Source organism: Trachurus japonicus, chromosome 7 (genome assembly GCF_045865225.1).
Source record: "Trachurus japonicus isolate A0001 chromosome 7, Traja_1.0".
Classification (NCBI taxonomy): domain Eukaryota; kingdom Metazoa; phylum Chordata; class Actinopteri; order Carangiformes; family Carangidae; genus Trachurus; species Trachurus japonicus.
Genome location: NC_140913.1, coordinates 35,146,648 through 35,170,019, shown reverse-complemented (window position 1 = coordinate 35,170,019; position 23,372 = coordinate 35,146,648).

Sequence of the window (23,372 nt, the reverse complement as noted above, 5' to 3'; positions counted from 1 at the left end):
CTTTAAGAAAGAAACCTTCTTGTAGTAGATAATCAAACCCATCAGAGGTTTATTAGAATCTGCATTTGTTTGCAAAATTGTATCACCTGCTGGGGGCAGGCTGGTGAATCTACTTTGAGACCTCTGGAGTCTTTATACAAACAAACTTTAAAAACACTGGACAAAAAGCCAATTCGTTATCATCATTGTAGGATACTTGAGAAACATGAGTTATTGAGCTTTGAGAATTTTAGGTTATTCGCCAATTTGTGTATGGTCTATAAAATTTTAAATGGTTTGGCCCCACAGCCATTATGTGTTTTTGTCCACGCTCGCTCGTCAAATTCCATCAGATCCACTAGAATATCCTCCATACGAGATTGTACCATACCATTTCGCCGCACTGTAGCGGGGCAATCTGCTTTTTCTGTAAGAGCCACAAACCAGTGGAATACCTTACCTGAAGCCGTAAGGAGCAGTAGCTCTCTCAGAGTCTTCAAATCTAACCTAAAAAATCTGTTAAAAGCTGCTCAGCTCTGCAACCACTAATTTGGTCCATAGACTTCTTTTTGTGTGTGTGTGTGTGTGTGTGTGTGTGTGTGTGTGTGTGTGTGTGTGTGTGTGTGTGTGTGTGTGTGTGTGTGTGTGTGTGTGTGGGCGTAGGTGGGATGAGGGAGGTGGGGTGGGGGGGGGGGGGGGGGGGGGGGTAGCACGCAGACGTGTGTAGCCATGTTGTTGTGGTGTTTTATCCCTGTATACTGTTTAATCTGTCTTGTTACTGTGTTGTATTTTTGTGACCTGCCAAGGGACTACAGATGCAAATTAGCTTAAAGCTATAATCTGGTATAGTGCATCAAATGGCAACATTTATGTTTTAACTGTACATTGTCCCTTTTAAATAAATTAAAATTGAAATTAAAACAACCAAAGTGGAGTTCACAGAGTACTGACACACACACACACACACACACACACACACACACACACACACACACACACACACACACACAATGGTCTTGGTGATCAACGTCGGTGTAATAACTGTACGCAGCTTATTGTGACAACCCTACCAGACACACTCCCACACCCACACCCACACCCACACACACACACACACACACCCCAGTGTGTGTCAGGGCTGCATGCGGACGGCCCCGTCCAGTCAATTCATTTCTACAGTCAGACCATCCATAACAATAGAAGATGTAATAAAGACAACCAAGATAAATACAGCGACTGTCATCCACAAAGGGTTAAATGTCACCTCAATTTGAATTCATACTGTACTTAAACTGTACTATCTTCAAAAATAAATGTACTCCATCTTGACTTGAATAATCATTTGTATTTCTAATTATTAAAGATGATGTTATGTTTTCCAATACTCATTTACTATTTGATTTAAAGCCCACTATGTAGTTTAAAACAATGTTTCTAAACTAATAGAAGAATAGTTAATAGGATGAATGGTGTCTGGAACTGCACTATGTAACTTCCCTGTGCGGGTAGGAACACTGTGCTGAGCTCCAGCCCAGTCTCTGCTTCTCTCACCCACACACCATGGCTAAAAGAAAAGGCTAAAATGGACTCAATAAAAGCATTACAAAACAGGATCATCATGGTTTTGTCTACATAAAAACTACAACCCCCCCCCCCCCCCCCGCAGCTGTCCAAGGTGCTGAACCGCGTGACGTTTACATTCTGCATTGTGGCTTGTCTGTGAAACGTGCGCTGCTCAGGGACTGGGCAGATCTGTCCCACTTGCTTTCTCCCCGACTCCGTTGTTGGAGATCTCCACACAGTAATAGAAATACACTTTTTTTCTCCCCCCCTGCTCCACTCGAGCGCGGCTGAACCCGGCTTGAGCTCACAGGGGCGCGAGGCTGCAGCCGCCGCTCGTGCTGACAGCTGACTGAGGGAGATGCTTTGGTTGGGCTTAGGCAATGAAGAAAGGAGTTGGTTAAGTTTAGTAAAAAGACCAGGTAGAGGTTTGACAGGCTAGAAGCATAATGAACGTTATATGTCATTAATATGAAGTATTTGCTTGTTTTGCAGTTAATTATGCACATGATCCGTTTGACCCCAAAAAGGAAAAAAGGATCAATGCGCACTGCACACTGGGGTTTTCCCCAATAGCCTTATCGGAATAGCGGGGTCTTTAGAAAAAATAGAAAACCCCGCTATTACGATGAGTGACTTTATGTATCTCAACACATTTTTACATCCTTCCTGTTAAAATGGATTGACAGGACCTTTTTCACAGGTAATCTGCTGACTATGTAGGTTTGCAAGTGCAGACTATATTAAATGGTATCGATTAACTGTTTAACTACACGATCGTGGATCCACAATGTAAAAAAAACAAACCCCATAATGTTGCACTGCTACTGGCTTTGCCTCTGGTACATGAGACATTTATTTTAATCACTTTTAAACGTAATATATTGGTTTTATACACAGTTCTCTGTAGTTTTCTACCTGTTGGAGGGCCGCGTAGCCACGCCACCAGGAAATAAAATAGACTCGGCGCGAAAAAGAAGAGAAACGCCGCGCGACGGCCGCTGGAGTGCGCGTCGCTCACATGGCCGGTGGAGGAGCTTCCATTGACTGAATGGGCGCGAGCTGCTGCGGGCGTCGCGCGACGTACGTTTCACGCCACGGCCGTTCCCAGTGTATTTCAGCCGTGTCCTGTTCATTAAGAAATCCAGAATCCAACCTACAAGATTAGAATTAAATTAAATTGTTCTAAAAGGTGCTTGTCCAGAATGTGGGGTTGGATGGTATTCACATGTTTAGTAAGTTAACTTCAAACGTCTCCTTTGATATTAATCAGGTTTATTACTGATATCTCCCTGCACACATGTTGTATGAACTTTAATGTAGTCACAATGATAAAAAAATAAAAAAATAAGAAAGATCAACAGGTCTGGACCATTGTAGGCCCTGCAGTATCCACTAGAGGTGGGAAAAATGATCGATTCTAAGATGCATCGCGATTTGGCCGTGCACGATTCTGCATCGATTCAGCAACGTGACATAATCGCTTTTTTTTCCTTTTATTATATTATATTTCTGGCCGCTGTTGGACAGTAAAGTTGTGAGGTTTCAACTACTTCAGTGGCAGAGTTGCAATGGCATGCACACTGTTTTGATTCCAGTCAGTTTCCACCGCCTGCCGTTGTCCTGTGTCAGGCTCCAGCTGTCCGAAGCCGCCACAACACGTACGCAGAGATTATATTACCGGAGCACGGCATATCAATTCAGCACAGAGCAGCTCGTGCGGACAGGAAGTCGTGCATAGACACAAAATAAAACATCCGGTTTATTTTCAAAATAAAATACTCTGTTGCCTGGAACAAACTGACGAGGTTATAAGAAACTCTTTCCACTTTGTGGACTGTCTGCATGTGAAGACTGACTGGAGTGAAGCTGACCTCATCCTCTGCTTCAGAGAGGGACAAGTTGCACTGTCGGACCTGGGTCTCTGCTCCGTCAGAAAATGAAAGTGAAGCGCTACAGCGAAACGGTGACAGAGACCCAGGTCCAACAGCGCAGCGAGGAGAACAGTAGCCTAAGTGAGGAAGATGAAGATGAACTAATGAATGATGAGCTTGGTCGCTAATGTGTAAAAATAAACTGAGGGATTTAGAAATAAAGGCTGTCGGCCGTAGCATCACACTGAGCTGTCAGATGCAGCCTTCATACACCAGATGCCAGGCTGCTGTATGGAGCCAGGCAGGCTCAGGCTGCATATCACATCAAAAGCAGAGATCTATGCATTATATGAGAAAAATGTAAGTCAGACAAATATTGTTTAAATTCAGAGTCTCTTTTTTTTTTTTTTAAGCGTAATGCTGTGGGTACAGGGAGGCTGATGGAGTGCGGGAGGGGGTCGGACCCCTAGTTCCAACGTCTATAGCTGCTCTACATGAAAACCTTATTTTTTATATTATTTAAGTATTAGGCTATAAAATTGTAATGCACTAGGCTACAGTGGATAGACTTGTGTTTTGGTTTTCAGGGATGAACATTTAGACATATATGTCTAAGAGTGATTTATGTGATTATATCACAGAAGTTTTGAAATGAATAGGAGTCCAAAACAATATGTATCCGACTGCTTGTAGTAAGTGATGAAAAATTAGCCATGTTGTGCACAATAAGCAGTAATGAAAAAAAGTGAGAAGAATCGTGATGCATTGCAGAATAAATCGAATCGTTAAGCAGATAATTGGAATCGGATCGAATCGTGAGGCTGGTAGAGATGCACAGCTCTAGTATCCACTGGCCGTGAACCGTTTATAGGGTTAGAGGGTTATTAGGGTCATTTCCTTTGGACAGTGAGGGTACTTGACATTGACATTGACCTGACGAAGAGCGCACTGCTCGAAACGTTGTCCTTTTTATAGTCCTCTAATAAATGTTTGTATATTTGGGAGCTCCTACAGTGTTGCGAGTCCTTTCTTGTTTTTGACAGTGAGGGTACTTCCCATTAACTGTAAAAGAGGGAAAATTATTTTACTGTAAAAATGGGAGTGAAAATAAAGAGTTCAGGGAGGTCACAGGCTGTAGGGGAGACTGGGGTTGGTTGTCACACTTTTTAGTTTTGTGTGCATATCTCCTCATCAAAACATCCAGGAGTAGTCATTCCAACATTACAAGGTAGCTTAAAGTCTTGGGTTTCAATGGGTATCCTGCTCATTTCTCCAGCTTATTTCAACATTTATTTATTAAACATCAAAGACAATCTGACACATTGTGACAACCAACCCCATCGCGGGGGTTCTGTTCTGGATCGGGAACCTGCTGACTTTAAGCCAATCAGAATCGCCATAGCTAGCACACAGCCAATCAGAGTACCCGACGAGTCTACTCTCCCGACAGCTGACGGTGTATTTTGGACATCCTGGCTGCAAATCAATTTCCCAACTGGGACAATAAAGATAACTTTGAACTTTGAACTTTGACGATTCCCGACTAAGCATGTTGAATCAGCCCCGACGAGAACTGACGCTCCCCAATGGAGATGAACACACCAAACAGACGAGGACCTGACGCCATCGGACGAGGCGCGACGCCCGACCAAGCCAAGGGCCAGTCCTCTTCATTCTTTACATGCTCCCATTAGGTGACATCATCCGGAAGCACTCAGGGGAGCATACATCAGTCCGACTGCCCATAAGTCCGGCGGCTCATTTCTCCGACTACCCATTCTGCAGTGTTAAGGTTAGGTTTAGGGTAAGGTTAAGGGTTAGGGCTACTTAAGCCGGAGAAGTGGGAGGTCGGACTGATGGACGCAAAAATAAAGAAATGTATGGTCGGAGAAATGGGTAGTCGGACAGACGTCATGCGCCCAAGCACTCAATCAACTTCCACTGTTATGCGGATGATACGCAACTCTACTTGTCCATGGAGCCAGATGACAGAAGCCGCCTGATCAATCTGCAAGACTGTCTGAAAGACATTAGATCCTGGATGTCCTCTAACTTCTTGCTACTGAATTCAGATAAAACTGAGGTCATCGTGTTTGGACCTAAACATCTCAGGGACACGTTCTCTAATCAGATCGCTACTCTAGATGGCATCACCCTGACCCCGAGTACAACTGCGAGGAACCTTGGAGTCATTTTTGACCAGGACCTTTCCTTCAGCTCCCACATAAAACACATGACTAGGACCGCCTTCTTCCATCTGCGCAGTATCACTAAGATTAGGAATATCCTCTCCCAGAGTGATGCTGAGAAACTAGTGCATGCATTTATCACTTCTAGGCTAGACTACTGCAACTCTCTCCTGTCAGGATGTCCGAAAAACTCTAAAGAGTCTCCAGCTGGTCCAGAATGCCGCAGCAAGGGTTTTGACAGGAGTTAGGAAGAGAGAGCACATCTCTCCCACTTTTTTTGATTGATTGATTGATTGAAATGTTTATTTCGAATATGAAAATAAAGTAATAAAAAAGGAGAATAAGACAAAACATTTAAACATGAAAAAATAGAATACATATTCGAAAAGGAGTGAGAAGAAGTAAAACGTATAAACTCCCACCCCCTCTCCTTATATATGTCTAGCTAAGATCCTTGTCTAAACATATCTTATGTTACAAAATCATGAATATAATTTATTTATAATTTACTTTACGTTTTAATTTAATTTACGTTTACTAATAATATACTTATACACACTAATTATGCATACATACTAATTATACAAACATACATACATACATACATACATACACGTGTCCACATACAGATACATACACGCGCACATACATGCAAAAGGAAAAAAAGAAAAAACAACAACAAAAAAACAACAACAACAAACAACACCACAAGATAATGACCAGTATAAAAAGATAGAAATAAATATGCACAGCAACTTCATTACACTTGGTGCTACCCAACATTTACCTCGTCCCTGTACTTCTGGAGAATAGACTCTTTGTACCTCATTTTAAACCGTTTCATGCTTGGACGCTGCTTCAACTCCATAGTGAAATTGTTCCATAGTCTCACCCCGCTGACTGAAACACAAAAACCTTTCCTGTTTGTCCGAATTAACGTTAACTTAAAGTTACTTTTACCCCTTAAATTATAACTCCCCTCATGAATACTAAATAATTTTTGTATATTTGCTGGTAATAGATTATTTTTTGCTTTGAACATGATTTGCGCTGTTTGATAGCCCACGATGTCTGTAAGTTTTAGTACTTTGGACTGTAAGAATAGAGAGTTTGTGTGTTCCTGATAGCCAGCGTTGTGAAATTATCCTTATTGCCCTTTTTTGTATGATGATTAATGGTCGTAGAGATGTTTTGTAGTTGTTGCCCCAGACTTCTGCACAGTACTGAAGATATGGATAAGATATAGCTTCTCTCCACTGGCTTCCCGTAGGATCTAGAATAGACTTCAAAATCCTTCTGCTGACTTATAAGGCTCTTAATGATAAAGCTCCATCCTATCTGAAAGAACTAATCATTCCTTACTGTCCTACCAGAGCACTCCGCTCCCAGAATGCAGGTCTGTTAGTGACTCCCAGTATCTCTAAAAACAGACTGGGAGGTAGAGCCTTCAGTTACCGGGCTCCTTTACTGTGGAACCAGCTCTCTCCATGGGTCAAAGAGGCAGACACTCTAACTACATTTAAGTCCAGACTTAAGACCTTCCTTGAATCAATCTTTTTTTATTCTTACTTTCTCTTTTCACTTTCTCTTTTCTCAGAGCCCAACTGTCACCACATCCGTTCACCACAAACAACTGTTATAGAAACAGGGACGGCTGCAGCCTCTGTGAGGTTTCTGCTGCTTCTGTTTGCACAGCAGAAAAATTTGGAGTTATCAGAAACCAGGCTCTCCGCCTCTCTGAAGAGCCTGGTGACGCGAGGCTACTGCAGAGCTTGAACTTTTTTGCTCCTGCTTTTAACTGTGTTTTTTTGTTTTTATGCTGTTTTATGCTGTTCTTTAAAAAAAAAAAGTTTTGTCTTTATGTAAAGCACATTGAGTTGCCTTGGTATGAAATGCGATATATAAATAAAGATGCCTTGCCTTGCCTTGCCTTACTGTGATTTAACTAGCCTAGTTAAATAAAAAGATGTAATTCACACTGGTTCAAGCATTATTTAATATAATATATAGAGGTGACTGAAGGCCAATTTACGCTTAATGTGTCAAATATTGTGTTGGTCATAAAACAGAACAGGTTATTGCTTGTTTGTCTGTTGATTAATAAAGTTGAAATATTTCCATGTTTGTATTTGCAGAGTCTGTGCATTTAATGAGGCATGCTGCATGTAACCTATACAGCTTTTATTTGGAGTAAATATATTACAAGCTATTATAGAATGGGGTGTAAATCACGGTACGCCAGGGTCTCATGAACGTGATGACGAGGTTGGGGGGGGGGGGGCACTCCGCGCCGCCACTCCTTAAAAAAATCCTAGAGAAAACACTGGGTGGAGCTTTGCTGCTCCGAGAACGACGGAGCAAACAGGCGTCATGTGGATTAACTGGTCATTGGTCATCTAAACGGTCAATTACTCGCAAGACATATTAAAACCTAATATAGTGAAGACGAACAGCGCTACAGCGGGTACATAGCTTTGCCTGGTTTGCCTGCACACATCACCAAAGGTAATGGGTCAGCCGCCACCAGTAGTAAACAAAACGGTGTTGATTGTGTTAATCTTTTTAAAGCGTTAAATGTTTAAAAATAAATGTCAAAATTAACGCCTTAACTTTGACAGCACTACTTTTTTTGAAAATCACCAAATATACTGACATGGGCAAAATGACATTGGTTATCGTCGTAGATTTCGGTATCTGTAAATTTTCGGTTTATCGCCCAGGCCTCGTTAGGGTTAGAGTGTGTGTGTGTGTGTGTGTGTGTGTGTGTGTGTGTGTGTGTGTGTGTGTGTGTGTGTGTGTGTGTGTGACAGGGCTCCAAACTGCGACTAAATAGTCGCATTTTGCGACTAAAATTTGAGACAATGCAAGTAAATTTTTCATCTACTCGCGCATGTGCGACCAGTAAATTTGCCGTTTTTTTTAATGACCACTGTGATTGGCTTATGCGTGAAAATAAGAGCTGTGGGTAGCCTAAACATTAACTTTATATTTTCAATATTTAAACTGTTGCACTCTAAAATGTGAATTTAAAACATTATATTTAATGCATTTATCATTTATCAAATTATTTATCAGTGACACAGTTAAAATTAGAGGAAATGTGAAAGTTTACTTGCAAGTTGATTTCGATGTGCGCCCCTAAATTTTCTGCTTCCGCTCCTAAAACTTTAAGTTAGGGGCCACTGTGCTACTAGTCAAAAAAGTTAGTCTGGAGCCCTGTGTGATAACATTTTATCCAACACCTACCTGCCGATGGGACAAGAAATAGACATTAGCCACGACATATTTACATTCTGAATGTTTATTAATATGTACTGTCTCTTAAATAAAAAAAATAAAGAAAATAAAACAGGGGTGCTCATTACGTCGATCGTGATCGACCGGTAGATCGCGAAGACATTTGGGTCGATCGCGTGATGAAGAACAAAAAAAAAAAAAAAAAAAAAATTTAAAAACACAGTTGTCTGGACAGCAGCATTTTTCTCACAACCGACCCATAGACTGTAAAAGAACCGACCTCAAAAGCGAGGGCAGGTCCGCCGAAGCATCATTCCGGGTGAATCAAGCTCTCCGCCCGTTGTCTTTGTTGTTAATTTGTTGCCGCTCCACAGAGCACATGGCTACTTAATTATGCACGTGCTGACCATATGGTTGTGCTGAGGCATTCTGGGGGTGGAATATGAGGTGTGTTCATGTCTGCACCATTCTTGGGTCCGGTGTGATTTATCAATGGAATATTGCGCAGAGTTGTGCGTACGCACAGCTTGATCAGTGTTTCCCACTAACAGAAAAAAAAACTTTTTTTTTTTTTTCTCCTCACCTGTGTTTACGTGCGGTGCGCCCGCAAGCGAGAGAGGCGGCAGGTTGAGAGGCTGACAGATGAGAGATGGTGAAACGCTAGCATGATTATTAAAAAAAACACCATCTCTCATCTCTGCCCGCACATAGACAGACACAGGTTCACATACAGACAGGGGCGCACGGTAAATGCAGCCCCCCCCCCGCCGCCGCATAGTCCGACCAACTGGACGACCAAAAATTGGTAGATCATTTTGACTTGGTCACTTTAAAAGTAGCTCTCAGGCTGAAAACAGTGTGAGCACCCCTGAAATAAAACATGAATCTTTTTTTATTCTTACTTTCTCTTTTCACTTTCTCTTTTCTCAGAGCCCAACTGTCACCACATCCGTTCACCACAAACAACTGTTATAGAAACAGGGACGGCTGCAGCCTCTGTGAGGTTTCTGCTGCTGTTTGCACAGCAGAAAAATTTGGAGTTATCAGAAACCAGGCTCTCCGCCTCTCTGAAGAGCCTGGTGACGCGAGGCTACTGCAGAGCTTGAACTTCTTTGCTCCTGCTTTTAAAGGACAATTCCAGGCGAATTCAACTCGGGGGTGTATTTTCATATCATTTTAGGTCTAAAGGAATGAATCTGAAGATTTTCAGTTTAATCGCTCCTGTTTTGCGGTAGTTGCGTATCCGCGCATCGCCACGGCAGCAATGAATGGGAGTGGATGTAAGTTCCGCTGTTTAGGCTGTTTCCAGCCCTCAAAGCCGCATTTTTTTTCCACAGACAGCATCAGATGGCGACTCAAACATTCACCGAGAAGTTTATTTACTTCAAGCAAGCCGACATGTTTGTAAAAGTCGATCTAATTCAAAGTCTCCCGGAGTCTCGCGCGAGACCCAGTTGCCGTGCTCGGTGTGTTCAGGAGCAGTGGGAAAAGCTACCGTTTGTGTCATAAACACAGGAATATCAACTCTTTACTTGCTTCAAGTAAAAAAAACTTATCGGCGCATCTTTGAGTAGCCACCTGACGCTGTCTGTGGAAAAAAATGTACACTTCAAGCAAGTAAAGAGTTGATATTCCTGTGTTTATGACACAAGCGGTAGCTCCGACTGCGCCTGAATACACCAGCACTGCAACTTCGGGCTCGCGCGAGACTCCGGGAGACTTTGAATTAGATCGACTTTTACAAACATGTCGGCTTGCTTGAAGTAAATAAACTTCTCGGTGCATGTTTGAGTAGCCATCTGATGCTGTCTGTGGAAAAAAAATGCGGCTTTGAGGGATGTAAACAGCCTAAACAGCAGAACTTACATCCACTCCCATTCATTGCTGCCGTAGCGATGCGGGGACAGACGCAACTACCGCAAAACAGGAGACATTAAACTGAAAATCTTCAGATTCATTCTTTTAGACCTAAAATGATATGAAAATACACCCATGAGTTGAATTCGCCTGGAATTGTCCTTTAACTGTGTTTTTTTGTTTTTATGCTGTTTTATGCTGTTCTTTAAAAAAAAAAAGTTTTGTCTTTATGTAAAGCACATTGAGTTGCCTTGGTATGAAATGCGATATATAAATAAAGATGCCTTGCCTTGCCTTGCCTTACTGTGATTTAACTAGCCTAGTTAAATAAAAAGATGTAATTCACACTGGTTCAAGCATTATTTAATATAATATATAGAGGTGACTGAAGGCCAATTTACGCTTAATGTGTCAAATATTGTGTTGGTCATAAAACAGAACAGGTTATTGCTTGTGTCTGTTGATTAATAAAGTTGAAATATTTCCATGTTTGTATTTGCAGAGTCTGTGCATTTAATGAGGCATGCTGCATGTAACCTATACAGCTTTTATTTGGAGTAAATATATTACAAGCTATTATAGAATGAATGGTTACACCCCGCCTTTCCGAAGCCCCGCCGTTCCGACAATAGACTTCCATTCATCGTAATAGCGGGGTTTTCTATTTTTTCTAAAGACCCCGCTACTCCGAAAAGGCCAGTGGGGGAAACCCCCCCACTCCGAACGGACAGACGGACCTAATCAGAAAGGAACCAGAGGCTGTGCAGTGCGCAGTGATCCTTTTTTCCTTTTTGGGGTCAAACGGATCATGTGCATAATTAACTGCAAAACAAGCAAATACTTCATACTGTATTAATGACATAATGTTCATTATGCTTCTAGCCTGTCTAGCCTCTACCTGGTCTTTTTACTAAACTTAACCAACTCCTTTCTTCATTGCCTAAATCCAACCAAAGCATCTCCCTCAGTCAGCTGTCAGTGCGTGCGGTGGCTGCTGCAGCCTCGCGCCCCTGTGAGCTCAAGCCGCGCTCGAGCGGAGCAGGGAGGGAGAAAAAGAAAAAAAGTGTATTTCTATTACTGTGTGGGAGATCTCCAACAACGGAGTCTGGGAGAAAGCAAGTGGGACAGATCTGCCCAGTCCCTGAGCAGCACACGTTTCACAGACAAGCCACAAAGCAGAATGTAAACAACGTCACGCGGTTCAGCACCTTGGACAGCTGCGGGGGGGAGGAGGGGGTGTCGGAGTAGCGGTGTTTCGAAGTGGGGGTATTTCGGAACAGCGGGGTGTCGAAGTGGAGGGGTGTCGGAATGGAGAGCTGTCCCCAGAATGAATTACCATTATCAATAAAAAAGTCGAGAATACAGAAGCTTTTTACTTTCTCTTTTCACTTTTTCTTTGACTCAGAGCTGAATTGTCCTGAATCCAACTTGTTGTCAGCTAACTGTGTGTTTTTATTACACGTCATGTAATGTGTGACAGCTGTTGCCATGCTACACATGTTCAGTAAGTTATAGCTTCAAACATCTCCTCTTATATTAATCAGGTTTATTACAGACGTCTCCCTGCACACAGGTGGTATCTGCTTCTTCTTACGGCCATGTTAATGTCTGTTGAATGTTAATTAATGGATGTTAAAATAAGCGCCAGTTAATTGTCACCACTTGGCTTTTATATTATTTGAATTATCTTCTTATTTTGACAGAGGCAGTGGTTCAGTGCTGTTTGCTGCTGTAACTTCTGTAACACATGTGCACCTCCTTAACTCAGGTGACAGAATAATAACAGTCTCAGTAGGCTGCAGATCAGTGTGATTTTACACTTGGCGGGTTTGATCTTTGTCGGACGTCACACTAGTGTGTAAAAGCAAAAAAAGCAAAATCCTCAATCCGCTCTGTTTATCAATTCACATATAGCCTAGTGTTATTATAGAGCGGGATTGGATTGCCAGCGTCAACAGTCCACCACCACTAGCTACTTACTTCAAAAACTCCTAGTGGAAACACTGTGCTCTTCTATGTAATCCACTCCTCTCTCCATCTCACTGCAGTTCTCTGACTCAGCAGCTGCAAATTCCTCCTGTTCTTCATAAAAGGTGTGGTAACACTTTACCTAAATACGTGTTCATAAGATTGACATAACACTGTCTGTAGTGGCAAACGTAGATTTTAATTCCAAAGCCACTCGATTTATTAGCAGTAGGCTGGTACAGCCGGCTCGACTCGTATGTTACTGTCTTGTGTTCCTTAACTACTCACAAACCACCGGAGAGTCAGGTCGTAGTTTCGTTGTTTTATTTCTCGTTGCAGAATCCAGGTATTTCCATTAATACACACCATTCCAAGCTTCTCTTGGTTTTCACAACGGTCCACAACATCTTAACGTAACGGTAACATCTGAAAGTGACGGTCAAAAAACCTTTTTTCCCTGTACCTATTACCACTCTGCTAATCCACGTCTTGTACTTTTCACAAGTTCTTCAAAACAAAACAATGTGCATGTGCAGCGCCTAAGGCAGTATGCATGAGCAGCGCCTACTTCAGGTGCTGTGGTAAATTTGACATCTATGCAATATAAGGCAATAATGTATAACACAACCAAAACTAATATAAAACACGCTGTAATCTACAGTAAAACTCTAAACTTTCTTTAACATAATATTGGCTCCTACACTGTCATTACCATGACATAACAGCTGTCATAAACATCAATGAATACTTCTGACAGCTGTGGTTAAGTGTCATTCGGTAAGTTAGGCTATGTCACTTTTGATGCAAAGTTGACATTGTTTGAGATGTTCTTGTTAGGAGAACTTGACATAAAGACATTTTAAACTGTCATAGCAGACCTAATTGCCAAAATTTTAAAATTATGTCAAGTTCTCCTAACAAAAACATCTCAAACAATGTCAACTTTGCATCAAAAGTGACATAACTTACCGAATGACACTTAACCACAGCTGTCAGAAGTATTCATTGATGTTTATGACAGCTGTTATGTCAATCTGATGAATACATATTCAAGTCAAGTGTTACCAAAGGTGTAAATCACGGTACGCCAGGGTCTCATGAACGTGATGACGAGGTTGGGGGGGGGCACTCCGCGCCGCCACTCCTTAAAAAAATCCTAGAGAAAACACTGGGTGGAGCTTTGCTGCTCCAAGAACGACGGAGCAAACAGGCGTCATGTGGATTAACATTAATCGCAGTAGCATAAACTGATTTGTTGAACGGACCAGGTGATGGGCTGACTGGTCCTGTCTAACTTCTGTGTACTGGGTGCCATTGTGCAGGGTGTTAAGGCAGCCTTCCTCCACTGCAGTCCCTATGGTCCTGGACCCTCTGGCTGGTGGGGTGGGCTGCTTTCAGCTGGGGGGGACTCTATCAGCTGCTCCCACGAGAGGCATTTGACGCATTTGACACCAACAAGGTTTAACTTTAAAACCAGATTAAATCATGGTTTAAGTTTAAATTCTGTTGCACGTTAACTGTGTTTTAATCACATGAAGGTGTGTGTGTGTTTGTGTGTGTGTAACTGTAATCACATGAAGCTGGCTCTAGAGTCTGTGTGTGTGTGTGTGACTGACTTGACACATTGGGCCCTAGTTTCTTAGACCGGGTGAAGTCTAACCTCAGCGCAGCTTCGCCACGCCAACGGGGTGTGGCCCAGGTCCATTTCGCAAGTTTGCTGGACAGCGCAGTCAGACTTAGACCAGCGCAGCCCCTCCCCTCGTCCCTCCCACCGGCGCAAACGGTGAAGAGGGAGGAGAGAGGGCGGGAGGGAGACAGGAGGAGGAGAAGTGGGATTAACACAGCCGAGTCAGATCTTCACCAATCAAAGGAGTTCCTCTCCTCACCTTTAACTGCGCGGCGGGTGATGCGCGCTGCAAGTTTGTCATTTTATACTTGGACATGGACGGAGGAAACAGCGACGCCAGAGGCCGAACCTCTCCCAGGAGGAAACAGCTGTTTTGGTCCGGGGGTCCGAGCTCAGAGTGACCAATAATGAGTTTACTAATATACTTAACCAGGATTGATCTGATACACTGAGAACGGCTGCCCAATGTAAGAAACAACAACTAATAAACTAATAAAGAAACTCACATTTAGTATTTAAACCCTGAGAGGTGTACACTAATCACAACATAAACAAACACCATGGTAACAGGGATGGAATCAGCATAAAGGACGCTCGCCCCCTCTCTCTCTCTCTCTCTGTCCGTCTCTTTTTTTCTCTTTTTTCTCTGTGATAGAGATGCTGAGTATACTGTAGTAGGCTATATACTGACTATCTGATACCGAGGCTGTTGTGGTGGACTAAGAGAGATGAAGATTTGTGTTTTGTTTTTCATTACGGCTGCGTGATGCGGTCGCTCGCGCTAATGAATTAATAAGTAAATAAATAAATAAAGCGATCATCACAAGGGCAGAGTGGTATCTCAACACGGCAGCGACATGCAGTCATCCACCCTCAGTCCTGCTTTTGGGACATCCACAGCTGCTTTTCAGTGCCAGTTCGTCCCTGCTGTGTTAATTCAGGTGGAGTTTCCATTACGCACCGACAGCCTTTGATCTCTGCTTTGATCTGAAGTCAGATGTGACGGGACAATCTATATAGATATAAATTCACGTGTTGATTCCGTTAGTTGCATTAAATAGTGGTTATTGTGGATATTTATTGCATTGAAATGTGTCTGGAACTGTGGAGATCTGCCTGTGAGGTCTTGGTGACGTGTGTGCACTGCAGGTCAGTCAGCCAAACTTCCACTGCACCTGCTGCGCTTCACGCTGCGCTGAGAGTAGACCTGGTTGGAGGTGGCGAGCTTTCAGCGCACCCTCGGCGGGACATTTTCGCACAAAACTTCCACTGCACCAAGCTGAATCTGTCTATCTCAGCGCAGCGCGATCTACCATTCTGGCAATCTGACCTTGCGCTAGTGTAGCCGATGTCATATCTGGCCCTCTGCGTTGTGTTTCTCACGGCCCTAGGTGGGGTTCCAACCCAAGACCTCCCGCACCGGAGGCGACGATGCTAACCTCTTCGCCAAGAGGTTGACAACCGCTTGGCAAGTTGGTTAGCACGTCTTTTATGGGTGGAGTGAGTGCACATCCGTTACACTAGGCTGCGCTGGTCGAAACTTGCATTACACCGGCTGCACTACCATCCCATGTTGGATAAAGTGACATTGTTTGTTTTTACTTTAGGTTCTATATTAATACTGTGAAAGTCTAAAGGTAGATGTTTGTATTGCTCCATACAGTATGAGGGTAGTTTTTTCATTCACAAATGTAAAAAAAAAAAAAAAAAACTACCTTTATACTGTTTTAGTTTAAAACAGTTTTACATATCAGAGGACTACCATATTCACACACAGGGTACCTCAGAGTGTCTATTATCGTAATCTGTAAAAAAAAAAAAAAAACGGTTTTGACGAGTTAACTCGTCAATGGTCGTGAACGTTCGGCAGGCTGTGACGAGTTTACTCATCAATGGTCGCGAAAGAGTTAAGGTAAGGTGGGCAGGTCACAAAAATGCATTTAAAGATGAACTGTAACCAGTGAGAGTGCATTCTCGCATTAGGGGGAAGCCAATCAAGTGTTTCGTGTAAGGTACAGTGGTGGGTGCTGTGGTGTATTCCAATAACGAGGCAGCTGCACACGTTCAGTAACTTTTACTAGCAGTTCGGGGTAAACAGTACATAGCACGTGTGTATTTACAGAACCCTTACTGGGCATGCGCAGACCACCACCCAAAGTACGGCAAGCCTACCAGGTCAACCAGTAACAACGAACACGGCATTGCTGTAATATATCACAGGTGCGATATGGACATTGCAGGGTGAATCTGCATAAGCTGTTAAAAGTGACATACAGAGTCAATGTGTGCACTAAAGGAGAGTTCATTGTCCAGCCAGACACCCAGATATTTAAAGGTGTCCACATTCATTAATTGCGATCCATCAAGACAGTTAATAGTGAGCTCATTGCATGCATTGAGTTCATGCCTGGTCCCAAATAACATACAGCAGGATTTGGTTTTATTCAAAAGCATTTTGTTATTGTGAAACCAGTTTTGGACTGAAATGAAACCAGATTGCAGTGAGCTTTGTATGTGTGATATGTCAGAGTGGGATGCATAGATTACTGTGTCATCAGCATATAAATGGGTGTGGCAACTGGAGAGAGTTTTTGGCAGGTCATTTATGAATATTGAGAAGAGCAATGGACCAAGTGAGGAGCCTTGTGGAACAACTTTTTCCATGACCAGATAGTCTGATTGCGTACCATTTAGTGCAACACAGTGATGCCTATTATGTGAGTAAGCATTGAACCATAATAATACAGGTCTCGATAAACCAATGGAGTAGAGTTTGTCAAGCAGTAGGTAGCGATCCACCATGTCAAAGGCCTTAGTCAAATCTATAAAAATGGAGCCGGTTAATTGACCTTTGTCAAGGGAAGAAAATATATAATTTGTAAATTTGAGAAGTGCAGTAGTGGTGGAGAAGCTTGGTTGGAAACCAGATTGAAATTGACACAGAATTTTGGATTCGTTAACGTACTGTGACAATTGGTTAAATATGAGTTTCTCCAGAATTTTAGCCACTGAGCTAATGATGGAAATTGGCCTGTAGTTGTTGACATCTAGAGGATCACCACCTTTGTGTAGTGGAGTTATTTTGGCACATTTCCAGATGAGGGGGAGAGAGCATGTAGATAAAGACATATTAAACAGATTAGCATGAGGGTACATTAATATGCAAGAACCAAGCTTGATAAATTTAGTCTCTATTCCATCAGGAGCAGCACCACTTTCCTTCATTTCACAGATTACACGGTGAACTTCCAATGGTGATATTTTGCGAAAGGAAAAAGAGCTTACAGTTGTGGTATTTGTGGGACTGTGAGAAGAGGCATAGGAAAAATCAACAAATGAAGAGCTTCCAGTAGTTGAAAAGTGCTTGTTAAGCAAGTTAGAGATGGTAGAGGTGTCATTTATAGTTTCATTATTGATTTTAATTGAATGTATGGAACCCTTGTGAGACCTGTTGAGAATATTGTTAATATGTTTCCAGAATTGTTTAGGATTTTGAAAATCTTGAGAGAGACAGTCCTTGTAATAGTTAGATTTAGCTGACTTGGTTTTGGATTTTGATGAATTCCTTAGAGATCTATAGGTTTCCCAAAAGGGTCTCTTGTGACTCTATATTTTGCCCAGGCTCTGTTAATTAGCTCAGGGTTGATCCAGGGTCGGTGATGACCTTTGACCCTGATTGTCTTCCATGGAGCATGTAAATCAACAATATTCATAAACTCAGTATACAAGAAGTTCCATGAATCCTCAACAGAAGGAATAAGTTCAAATTGCTCCCAATTAATATTTAGTGCATCCTGAATAAAATTATCAACATTCAGGTTCCTATGTTGTCTCATTTTAATGTATTTTGCGGGAGGCCTAGGTATTCTGATCTTCCAAACACAGACGATTACACAATGATCGCTAAAACAGTCAGATAGGACACCTGATTTAGTGATCCTGTCAGGGTTGGAAACCAGAATCCAGTCAAGTAGAGATGCCGACCTCTGATCTATTCTAGTTGGCTCATTGATGAGTTGCGTGAGATTTGCACTACCAAGTAGAGTTCTGTCCTTGGAGGATGAACGATCCAGCCAATTGTTATTAAAATCACCTAAGATGATCAGCTCATTCTTGCAGTTAAGTGAGTTGATGGTGGTTAATATATTGTTAGTAGATTCAGACGGGGCAGAGGGGGGCCTATAGATGTTTCCTATAATTAGTTGTTTATGTTTATGTAGAGTGATCTTAATAAAAAGACATTCAAAGTGAATGGGATCAACTTCAGGTGTTAGACGCTCAGAGACTAGGTGAGAGGCAACATAGGTAACTACACCACCTGCTCTACTAGGTCTATCAGCTCTATATAATAAATAGTTGTCAATGTGGATTTCCTCATTATGAATGCTGCTGTGTAACCATGTTTCCGAGAGCGTGATTATAGAGGGTCTATGATCAGCCACCCAGGCTTTGAGTAAATCAATTTTTGGAGCAAGGCTCCTTATATTTGCATGAATAATTTTTAAACCTTTAACATTATCCATAGTAAGCAGATAGGGTGGATCTGGAGAATGAGAGTTAAGGTAAGGTAAAGGTACTTTATTTGTCACATATACAGCTAGTACAGTGAAATTCTTTCTCTGCATTTAACCCATCCCTGAGGAGCAGTTATGATTTACTGGGTCCTTTAAAATTAGACAGGCTGAAACTTGCTGCTGGAGAGGTCATGTAAGTTGTGTTGGAAACAGTACGTAAGCGAGCACACTGACATAACACAAAGACAGACAGACAGACAACGGACAACATACAGACAGTGTAATGGAAATTTTTATGTTTATGACCCTTGATTGAACTTTGAAGATGTATGCTCATGAACTTTAGGTGAACTTTGAAGAAAGCGCAAGTTGCACTTGTCTGCTGTGCATAGAGCAGTATGCAGGTGTCTGACTTGGTTCCTGTTTATGATGATTACGCTTAAGCAAGCAGTTGTCTCCATATCCAAAACCACAGTGAGATGTCAACGAAATGTCAACATGCTGAAGTGTGAAAAAACCACAACAAACCTTAAGTTACAGACAACCACTAGCTTCCTGCCTTCACATATGAGCTGATCTTCTAATAGCCCAATGATATGTCATGAGCGCTAAGTGCAAACCTGTACTATGCAAACTTATTCTGCAAGAATGCAATAATGTAATTGGACAATGTATGATGCCGCCTCCAAGGAGGAGCACATGGCTCCTTCTCGCTCTTGTGCCTATGTAACCTGACGTTACCAAATCTCAGTGTGTACTACTCTCATACAGACTTTTGTGTGTATGACAGTTCACCTCTTGCAAGATCAAATAAAGTACTTAAGTGAAACCTCAATTTGCTGGACTTATGATTTTCTCTCTCACAAGTTAAAGGAAATTTCCACAACAACAGACAGACAACAGACGACATAGAAGGCACAGAGCAACATCCTCCTTAAATACAGGCAGGAGCAAAAGGACAAGATAGACAAAAAAAACAAACAATAGTCCCATGCCAATAAATGAATATGTCCACCAGGGTGGGGTAGATGACCCATAGAGTGATCTGCACTGAGATCCTAAGGTTGACAGGAGTCAGGTCAGGGCATGAGTCACGTGACTACTGTTTTGCTATGGGGAAGGACGCAGGGCGCACTGATGACGTCAGCAGCGTTCAACCTTGTTTACATGCAAGCGCAACACAGGAGCATAGCCATAGCATGGTAACTCCATCAAAGTTGGGCAGTAAGTTACAAAACAGAGTCGAAAGTGGAGATATACATAGGGTTGCCAATGGAGTTCAGTACAGGCAAGTAGGCTCATCACGCCATAGGATTAGATGTCGGAATGCTTGGTGACGACTCGGGCGAGGCACCTGCTGGAGCCAGGTGAGCTGTGGACGGAGCATCTTGCAGCGGCGGCTGCACCTCAGTCTGTCCTGGCCTCCGGTTCTCTAAGCATGGTAGAAGTGAGAGAGAGAGAGAGAGAGGTGGAAGATAGTACATATCTTGGATGAATAAATATGACGACTATGTCATCCACTATACCTATTTTTGATTACCAAACTGCACAAAACTGCAAAAAAGTCTTTTATTTCCAAGAACTGCAGTCATATTTATGTATTATTACATTATCGGCACCAGTTATTAAGTTATTACGTTATTAGCTCAAAAGTTTTATTACATTATTGGCACATTATTACATTATTGGCTTTATTACATTTAAAATGGCCAAAATTATTATGTTATCGGCTGTTATTACGTTTTTGGTTGTTACAGCCCCCAAATGCAAAATTGTTCCGAAAAAAATTAAATAAGTCTATACGAACCAGGAAGGGGGGCTTCAACTTCTGACACGAGAATTTTTTTTTAAAAACACACCAATATTACTATCTCATCTAGAAACCCGAATCATCAGATGATTCACTATAAGTTTGTCCATCGATTTTATTTTACACCCCAAAAACTTTATCAAATGAAACTTAAAAGTAACCCATTTTGTGATTTTTGTTCAGGCAATACCGTTGGTACATTTTTTCATTTAGTTTGGCAATGCCCGGAAGTTAACAGATTGTGGGAAAATATTTCAAGTATATTGTCTGTTGTAGTGGAGAGAACTATTCCTTGCTCTCCTTCTCTACTATTACTTACCCGGTAATGATATTTCTTCTCTGAAACTAACAACAAAGAATAGCCGTCTTCTGTTTGCTGGGCTTACAGCAGCTAAGAGGATGATAGCCTGCCGCTGGAAACCCCCACATGTAATGTCAATCAAGGAATGGCTTTCTTCATACAAGGACATTGCACAGCTAGAGCTTACCACTGCACGATTACATTCAGCTAAAACACAAAATATCAGCTGTTGGTCAAACTTGGTAAAAAAGATTGAAAGTTTAATGTAAGAATTGTATTTTTTATTTTTTTCTGGCTGTGCAGTGAACTGCTTATTTCTTGTGTACTTTGGTTTCTGTCTATTTGACTAAAACATATTAATGGGGTAAAACGAAGATAACAAGGCAGTATTTCATTATGCTACCCCACCGATTGTGTTTCCTTTCATGCCCTATCAGTTGTCTGTTAAAAAACCAATAAATAATTGATCAAAAAAAAAAAAAAACACACCGACAACAGCGACCACTGATCTGTACTGAGACTGTTGTTGTTCTTTCATGTGAGTTAAATGTCTGAAAAACCTCACTGTGGTCCGTGACCGAGGTGCGGCCAAGTGAGTTTGGAGCTGACGAGATAAGAAAAAAAGAGAGCGAGACAACATAAAGGTAAAGGTAAAGGTACTTTATTAGTCACATATACAGCTAGTACAGTGAAATTCTTTCTCTGCATTTAACCCATCCCTGAGGAGCAGTGGGCAGCCGCGGTGCAGCGCCCGGGGACCAACTCCAGATTATGAGCCAGTGCCTTTGGTCAGGGGTGCTGACTGGAGGATTAACCTAGCCGACATGTTTTTAGTGGTGGGGGAAACCGGAGCTCCCGGAGGAAACCCACGCAGACACGGGGAGAACATGCAAACTCCACACAGAAAGGCCGTGGGCGGCCCGGGATTCGAACCCAGGACCTTCTTGCTGTGAGGCAACAGTGCTAACCACTGTGCCACCGTGCCGCCACATGGCCGTAGCCGCCGGGGTACGACGACCCCGCCCCCACTGAGGAGGTACTATGGAACTCGTCTGTAATTGTAAATGTATATCTATCATAAAATCCGATCATTTCCTCCCCCAGATAACTTTGGTGTCATTCCAAGTGGTTGTGATGAAATGAGCTCCAGCCGAGAGGCGCGTATATCCGTATAATGGAGTCTACAGGGCAGCAGAATGCAGCCTCTAAATAACACATTATCTGCAGAGAAACTCCTTCATTTCACCAATATTTAGTTCTGATAGGCTAGTGCTATTCCCCTCTGAGTCCGGGGTTAGCTGTTATCAACATCCGGGGTCTGTAGGTTGACTACTGACCTCTGACCTGGATGATGTCATCTCTGAGCTTGTTGCTACCGCTAATGCTACGGTTCATTTCTGCGTGTTTCCGACAAAGCTGTTGTTCTGAAAAGCTGTGTCTATCCGTAGATGTCCTGGTAAGCAAGTGGAGTTTTAGAACATGTTTTGTAAAAAACAAAAAAACAAAATCACATTTTAAAGGATATCGTCAGATTATCATTATCGGATAATTGAAAATAATTATCAAGATTTTTTTTTTGCCCATATCACCCATCCCTACCACCCATAGACATATAAAGAGTAGACGCCGCATCGAACGCTGCGCCGCGAGAAATGCGGCCGCCATCTTGAAGCGGTCATTCTACTCAGTGGAGCAGCAGAAGTAACAGGATGCAGAGCACTGTGCAGCATATTATTTCTGTTCAATCAGCAGAAAACCATGGAAAACAGCTGCTCTGGGGATTACTTTACACAAATAAGATTGAACATTACTGTTGGTTGTATTTTGTGAATGGAATATTTATTTATTTATTCTCTCTCCTCCCTCTCTCTCTCTGACCTGATATGAATTGATTCTCTGGTTTATATATATTTTTATTTTCTCTAACATATAGCTTTTATCTCTATATATTTATTTATTACAGGAATGCTGCTCTCTGATCAATTGCTGCTCTCTACGGGCTGTTATTTCCATAGACATGTTTACATGCTTATTTCTGTATAATGAATGGTTGTCAAGTGTAACACACCGTTGCTAGGGATGCCGCTCTGATCAGCGCAGCACGGAAAAGAGAAACTATGCAGGATATTTACCTTATGTTTCATTTTGACCTTCAGTAAAAAGCTTGGGACTAATAGTTATGTTAGATAAATGACTTGTAACCTGTTACAGAGAGAGTAGAGGCTCCTTCCACATCCTGGCTGAAAACCAAACCTGCTGATCAGATCAGAGCCTGTAGTCCGCCACACAAACACGCCCCATATAAACCTATAATATCTTGTTTATGACAGATAAGACTACACACATTGTAACATATATGTGATAATCCATCGATCCAGTTATTGATTATAAAAGGCTTTGTTGAAAACAAATGGGAGGAGGCTCAGCAACACAGCGGAGAAGAGACCAGACATGCA